The sequence below is a fragment of the Euprymna scolopes genome, unplaced genomic scaffold, assembly GCF_053919585.1.
Source record: "Euprymna scolopes isolate OS-2025 unplaced genomic scaffold, ASM5391958v1 sca615, whole genome shotgun sequence".
Lineage (NCBI taxonomy): Eukaryota > Metazoa > Mollusca > Cephalopoda > Sepiida > Sepiolidae > Euprymna > Euprymna scolopes.
Window position 1 is genome coordinate 7,501 of NW_027633675.1, and position 7,500 is coordinate 15,000.

Below are 7,500 nucleotides of genomic sequence, written 5' to 3' on the forward strand. Positions count from 1 at the left end.
GGTCGGGTGGGTTGCCGATGCACGTCGCTGACCCGGGGTGGCGGGCGGCTCGAGTAAAAAAGCGTCGCCGAGCGACCTCTCCGGAAACGGAAACGGGCGCGGGCGGGGTTGCCCCCGACAAGAACCCGAAACGTCGGCGAGGTGCGTGACGGCGAGGCCGCGCCAGTCCTATCCCGCCTCTCATCGCGCACGCGCCCGAGACGGTGGGGCGCCTAAGGAGCGACACACAGAGTGCGTCGCCCGCACGCGACTTCCGGCGGGATCAAAACGGACCGGCTCGCCACGTGTAACGGATCGTGTCAGATTTCCTCCGTTCCCGGCAGAAAGGGGCAGTTACGTTCGCGGGCCCGACGGCCGGTGGCCCCCGACTTCACAAGGTGGGAAGACGGGGGTTTTCAGGGTGATGAAACGCCTGCCGCCTACGGAAAAAAACCCGCGTGTTCGACCTGCACGCCGGGAACGGGTCGCGACGACGGACCGGAGGGGAAGTGCGTCCGGTGCCGGCCGCGCGGAGGTCGCGCCGAAGCGCCCGCGCCATGATTACGCCGAGCGATGATGAAGGGGACGGGTGCAGCGGAGTCGCGCGCGGAGGGAGCAGGAGGAAAGAAGAAGCGGCGGCGACGGATGCGGCGGGTTAGGGCCCGGCGGCAGCAGCGATCGAGAGGACGAGTCCCCTCCGTCGCAGCCAACCGACGCAGCCACCTACCGACGCCGCGGTCGTCACCACGTTTCCCTTCCCGCTATCCACGCGGCCCGTCTCCTTCGTCGGCGACGCGGGCACAAAAGCTGGAACCGCGGGGAACGAGTCCCCCGCGGACACGACGAACGACGACCTGTGCCGCGACGGCCTCTCTTTCAAGAACACACATCGAGTTTGGGCTCGAGCCTAGGCAGCACCGGACTGAGTCCCCCCGCGATCGCGGTGAGCGGTCCCACCCGTTTACCCCTGGGCGGTTTCACGTTCTCTTGAACTCTCTCTCCAAAGTTCTTTTCAACTTTCCCTCACGGTACTTGTCGACTATCGGACTCGTCCCGGTATTTAGCCTTGGATGGAGCTTACCACCCGATTTGGGCTGCGTTCCCAAGCAACCCGACTCTCGGATCGAAGGCCGTCGCTCGCCGTCCGCACCGAATGGGCCTGGCACCCGCCGCGGGCGGCCCCGATCGAGGGAACTCCGAACTATGCGAGACGAAAACGAACGGCTGCCTTCGACCCATGCGCCACACGTCCCGAAGCCTTTAACTTGCGACGGGATTCGGCGTTGGGCTTCTCCCGGTTCACTCGCCGTTACTAAGGGAATCCCGGTTGGTTTCTTTTCCTCCGCTTAGCGATATGCTTAAGTTCAGCGGGTCGTCTCGTCCGAGCCGAGGGCGGCGGTTTTTAGTAGAGTGTGGTGTTTGGAGGAGAGGAATCTCGATCGGTACCCTCCGTGTGACGACGGCTGGCCGATATAGCGCCCGTCCGACCGAAAATGAAGAAGCCAACAATTAAAAAAAAGCGTGGGTCCTCCCCATCCGACGTTGCGTTGCCTACGACGCGGCCACCTTTTTACGGTGCGACGGCCGTGCTCGTCGCGCTGCTCGAGGCGTCGCTGAGAGACACCTTCATGAGGCAGAGAGCGAGACGAGCAGGCGGCGCTTACGTCGGCAGTCGGTTAGGTCGGTACTTTTTTTTTGGTCTCCCTTCGGCTGCTTTCGGACAGACTCCTCCTGCTCCTCCTCCACAGTGTTTCTTCACGCGGTCGAAAAGGGAAAAGACTCCGCGGTCTGCCAGCGGGAGACGAAGGAGGAGGCCGGAGAGGGTTTTAAAAAAAAAAAAGACATTGAAAGGAGTCAATTCTTTTTTTATTTTTCTTCCCCCTCGTCACTCGCTCCTGCGACGTCCCGGTTACCACCGTGCCGAGGACCGGGCGGGCACGGGGACGGCAAGATGTCGTTTCGTTAACGGAGAAAGACATGTAACGTTCCGCCTCTCGACCGGACGTGGCCCCGAGACAAGGGATCTCGGGGCCGCAATGTGCGTTCGAGGTGTCGATGTTCACTGAGTCCTGCAATTCGCATCAGTTATCGCGGCTGGCCGCGCTCTTCATCGACGGACGAGCCGAGTGATCCCCCGTCCAGGGTTCAGCACTTGGTTTTTTTATATTAGTTTTTGTTTATATAGATTTAGTAGTGTGCGAGGAGGTCTGTGCGAGGAGGCGTGACGGCATTGCAATGTCGCGAGTAGTTTGTTTTTTAGCTAGCGGCGGTGGCACAGCGGCTGCAAAAAAACAAAAAAAACGATAAAGCGGCGACAAGGCAAAGAAGAAGCGGCCATCACTTGCGGTGGGCGAAAAAACAAACAGGTGGTAAGACGCGGAAGCAAGCAAGAAGAGCTGGGGCTTTAAAAACCTCCGCGTCACCACAAATCTATCTCTCGCTCCGCCTTTTATAGGTTTGTTTGCGCGCATTCGAGGCGTTGACGCCGACAGACAGAGGAGGTAGGCCGGAAAACAACAAACCAGTCTCGAACGGGAAAACGGTAATGATCCTTCCGCATGTTCACCTACGGAAACCTTGTTACGACTTTTACTTCCTCTAAACGATCGGGTTCGGTCGTCTTCTCCAGGCATCGAACGCCGAGGCGTAGATGCACGAGTGTCGTGACGGACACGTCGCGCACTGCCCGGCGGCGTCGTCGGCCAGATCCGAGGACCTCACCGGACCGTTCGATCGGTAGTAGCGACGGGCGGTGTGTACAAAGGGCAGGGACGTGATCGACGCGGGCTGTTGACCCGCGCCTACCGGGAATTCCTCGTTCACGGGGTTGGTTACAGGCCCCGATCCCTATCACGGGAGGTGGTTCAGAGGTTTCCCAACCCTCTCGGGCCGGGGCGAAGTCCCCGCTGATACCTCCAGTGTAGCGCGCGTGCGGCCCCGGACATCTAAGGGCATCACAGACCTGTTATCGCTCCGCCTCGTGTGGCTTTCTGCCACCCGTCCCTCTAAGAAGTGCGTGAGAAAACCGACCCGGACCCGAGCGCCACGGAGGACGCCGAGCCCGCCGTAAAAATCACTGACATCGGCGCACTAGTTAGCAGGCCGGAGTCTCGTTCGTTATCGGAATCAACCAGACGGATCGCTCCACCAACTAAGAACGGCCATGCACCACCACCCACCGAATCGAGAAAGAGCTATCGATCTGTCAATCCTACCGGTGTCCGGACCGGGTGAGTTTTCCCGTGTTGAGTCAAATTAAGCCGCAGGCTCCACTCCTGGTGGTGCCCTTCCGTCAATTCCTTTAAGTTTCAGCTTTGCAACCATACTCCCCCCGGAACCGAACTCTGGTTTCCCGCAGGCTACCCGCCGGGTCATGGAAGCGAACGCCGGCGGATCGCCGGTCGGCATCGTTTACGGTCGGAACTACGACGGTATCTGATCGTCTTCGAACCTCCGACTTTCGCTCTTGATCGAGGAAAACGTGCTTGCCACACGCCATCGCTGCAGTTCGTCTTGCGACGATCCAAGAATTTCACCTCTAACGTCGCAATACGAGTGGCCCCGACCGCTCCCTTCGATCATTGCCTCGCCGTAGACGGAGACCGACAGACGTAGACGAGGCCCTCTTCCATCATTCCATGCTTATCGTATGCAAGCTTGAACAGCCCGCTCTGAGCACTCTAATTTTTTCAAAGTGAACGTACCGGCCGCCGCGGACACTCGGTTAAGAGCACCCTTGGAGGAGAAACCGCCGACCGCAACACGCGCGCAGACAAGACACGAAGCAGGGACTCGGAGCGGACCGGGGGTTCAAAAAAAAAGAGGAACGCGCGGAAAGGGAGAGGGAGAGAAGCGCGGGGGTCAGAGTGCGGGGATGCGAATGAACGCACCCAAACACACACACGTAGCACCCCCCCGTTAGACTACTCCCGGAACCGAACCGACGACCACTTGTTTTTTTTTTCCCGGATCCCGATCACGACCTCCTCGTCCACCTCGCCGGCAGGACCGCGTGGCGGGTATGCTAGCGGTTGACACCGGCGGAAAGGGCCGGGAATGCGAACGGACGACCAAAGTCAACGACGGACGATGGCGCCGCCGCCCCGGGGCCGCTTGCGCGACCACGAACCCGAGTTCGGACTACGAGCTTTTTAACCGCAACAACTTTAATATACGCTACCGGAGCTGGAATTACCGCGGCTGCTGGCACCAGACTTGCCCTCCGGTTGGTCCTCGTTAACGGATTTGAAGTGTACTCATTCCGATCGCGGGGCCTCGACAGAGTCCCGCGTCGTTATTTTTCGTCACTACCTCCCCGTGCCGGGAGTGGGTAATTTGCGCGCCTGCTGCCTTCCTTGGATGTGGTAGCCGTTTCGCATGCTCCCTCTCCGGAATCGAACCCCGATTCCCCGTTACCCGTAGTAACCACGGTAGGCACTTAACCGACCGTCGACAGTTGATAGGGCGGACCCTCGAGAGACCCGTCGCCGGGCGTGAAAGCTCGTGCGATCGACCAGTGAGTTATCCAGAGTCACCAAAGCGGAGCGCGCCGCCCTATGAGCCCCGCCACCGAACGGACCCGCGAGCGGGAACGCCGACGACGGGAGGACGGAATGACGCGCATCGGTCTCAGTCTAATATGTAGCGCCGCGACCCGGAACGGCCGACGCGGGTGCCAGCGCGCGAGGCGTGGCGACGACGGCGCGCCGACCGATCGCGGCCTGTGTCACATGTATTAGCTCTAGAATTGCCACAGTTATCCATCGCCTCCGAGGAGGAATACGGTCCCGAGGATTAGGTCCGGTTCCTGAGCCATTCGCGGTTTCGCCCGTTCTAATGCGTGGCGTGAACTTACACTTGCATGGCTTAAGCTTTGAGACAAGCATATGACTACTGGCAGGATCAACCAGGTATCGTTGGAATTTGGGACTTTGTTTCGACAGAACGACAGACCGACCGACCGACCGACCGACATAAGACAGACAACTACAACGACGGGCACGTGTTTATTTATTTTTCGAGGGGGTTCGCCGTCAGAAGAAGCGCGCTGCCCGCGCTGATGGCCTCTTTTTTGTTTCTCCCCTGACTTGGACCGAGACCGAGACTCAAAAGAACGAAAGCGACCAACGTCGACAACAACAACGACAACGGCACCCTTGACAGCGATACATACGACAAACGACAAGCAGCACGACGGCAGTGCACACGGACATCGAGGGTCAAGGTGCAGACTGAACTCGCCGAGGTCGTCGTCATCGTGGTCGCCATCGATTCCGTCCTCGTCGTCGTCGTCGTCAACGTCCCACGTCACAGCCGGCCGAGAAGAGAGAACAGACGACAGCGTCGACAACAACAACATCGACAACGGCACCCTTGACAGCGATACATACGACAAACGACAAACAGCACGACGGCAGTGCACACGGACATCGGAGGTCAAGGTGCAGACTGGAATCGTCGAGGTCGTCGTCATCGTGGTCGCCATCGATGCCGTCTCGTCGTCGTCGTCGTCGTCTTCGTCGTCGTCGTCGTCATCAACGTACCAACCGACCGAGACGAGAGAGCAAGCAACAACGTCGACAACAACAACGACAACGGCACCCTTGACAGCGATACATACGACAAACGACAAACAGCACGACGCAGTGCACACGGACATCGGAGGTCAAGGTGGCAGACTGAACTCGTCGAGGTCGTCGTCATCGTGGTCGCCATCGATGCCGTCTCGTCGTCGTCGTCGTCTCCGTCGTCGTCGTCGTCGTCGCCAACGTCAACGTCAACATCACAGCCGTCATCGGGGAGGAGCTGGACCAGGGCAGCGGCGGCGTAAATTTTCCCGTCACCTTCGTCGTCGCCTTCGTCGACCGACCGACCGACCGGCGTCGTGTTCGTGCTCGGAAAACCGAGGAGAGACAACGTGCACATGGCGCGTTCTCGCAAGCGGCTCCTCGGTCCGATTTTTTTGGGCGGCTTTTCGAGCTTTTTTTTTTTTTCTCACCCTTTCGTCCGTGCGACGGCGAACGTTAGGGGAAAAAAAAAAAAAAAAAAAAAAAACGACAACAACGCGGCGGACCGGGCGAACAACATCGTCGACACACACGACATTGACGACCGGTCCCCCTTTTCACAATCGCATCGAGATAAAAACGAACGAGTCCGATTCGAGCACCGAGTCGCGAGCGGGAGGACTGTCGGTGCAAGTATCGATCACTGACGTGAGCGCTTCGCCGGACAGAGGATGGCTCATCCGGCAGCCGTGCAAATCGACGGTATGGGAAGAACGAACAAGAAGAGCAACGACTTGATCGGCGGCTTGGGAACTGCGGACGGTGAAAACGGGTTAATCGACTGCGACCACGACTGCTCGATCGATCTTCTTTGGCGCTAACAAAGGTGGAGGTGGCGCAAGAAGGGACTAGCGCTATCAACGTCCACGTATCAGAAGATGCGGCGGCAGACGTCGACGCTTATGCGTTGTCGGACGAGAAGTCGCTGCAGCACGTGTACCGCGAGCGGGACGTCCAAGGTTTTGCCAGACGGAAGAAATCGGGTGTCAGCGAACGTTCACACGGCTGTGAGATCGGACGCTGACAGGAGTAGGAGGCGGCAGGCAGGCGGCGGTTACGGCGGCGGCGCCTGCTGCTGCTCATCCTCCTGTTTGCTGCGGCGACTTCCAGGACGGGAGAGCATCGAACAACGTACGTATGGTTTACAAGGGGATCAGGATCTACATAGTGCATCCCCCGCGGCTATTTTTGTTTGTTTGTTCGCTCGTTCGTTAATTCGTTCGTTCGTTCGTTCGTTCGTTACAATGTACGTTTTTCCGTTCGACGGCGGCAGAGAGCGGCGGCGTTTCTCCCTAATCCGGAGGATTTATCGGTCGCACAGCGATGGGTCGTTCGGCCGATCATCGAAAGATTCGCAGGTAGTGGTTGAATGGCAGAACGGCAGCAACAACAGCGGCGGCTGAGAGCGGCGAACGCTGAGGCGGAAGCAGAAGCTGCAGCAAACGTATCGGCTAAACATGGTGGACATAGATATGGCTGACGACGCGGGTACCACGACGACTATGGAACCAGGAAAAGGAGCCCGTTAGTTGTTTCCAACATATCGTTCGACACGTCGAGCAGCCCTAGGTCCACGGAGAAGCACACACACGTACCACGTATTATAACCTAACGACGATGAGCGGGCGCACGGTTGGCAGGAACGAGGCGGCGGATCAAAACAAGTTGGAGCGCGGCGACAGCGATAACGGTGACAGCCCTAGGCGGCGGAGATGCCACTTTCTGACGCCTTTGCGACAAGCCCGTAGAGACGTTCCGGACCACCACGAGGCAAAGAGTCGCTGCTCCGACGAACCGACACACCAAAGTGTGCTTCCTACCGAACATGTTTTATAAAACTTTCAAACTGGAAAACCCCAGAATGGTGTTGGTATTCGTCCAGACCCACCTCCGACACCTGAAAATGGTGGTCAAAAAAACGTCGATTATACGAAGCGACATTTCTGGTCGGCGA

At 58.7% G+C, this 7,500-nt stretch overlaps 2 non-coding genes and 1 pseudogene across 2 annotated transcripts in view; all 3 read right to left on the minus strand.

The window, feature by feature from the left end:
- LOC145275138 (large subunit ribosomal RNA) overlaps positions 1-1,374 on the minus strand; it is a 5,728-nt gene extending 4,354 nt beyond the window's left edge. Inside the window, exon 1 of the ribosomal RNA XR_013867063.1 lies at positions 1-1,374. This exon is cut by the window's left edge and continues 4,354 nt beyond it. This is a non-coding gene — a ribosomal RNA (large subunit ribosomal RNA).
- A 593-nt stretch (positions 1,375-1,967) lies between these two features.
- LOC145275137 (5.8S ribosomal RNA) lies at positions 1,968-2,125 on the minus strand. Its single transcript, XR_013867062.1, has one exon. It is a non-coding gene; the product is annotated as a 5.8S ribosomal RNA (ribosomal RNA).
- Positions 2,126-2,522: 397 nt separating this feature from the next.
- LOC145275142 (small subunit ribosomal RNA) lies at positions 2,523-4,892 on the minus strand (annotated as a pseudogene).
- Between the last annotated feature and the right edge of the window lie 2,608 nt (positions 4,893-7,500).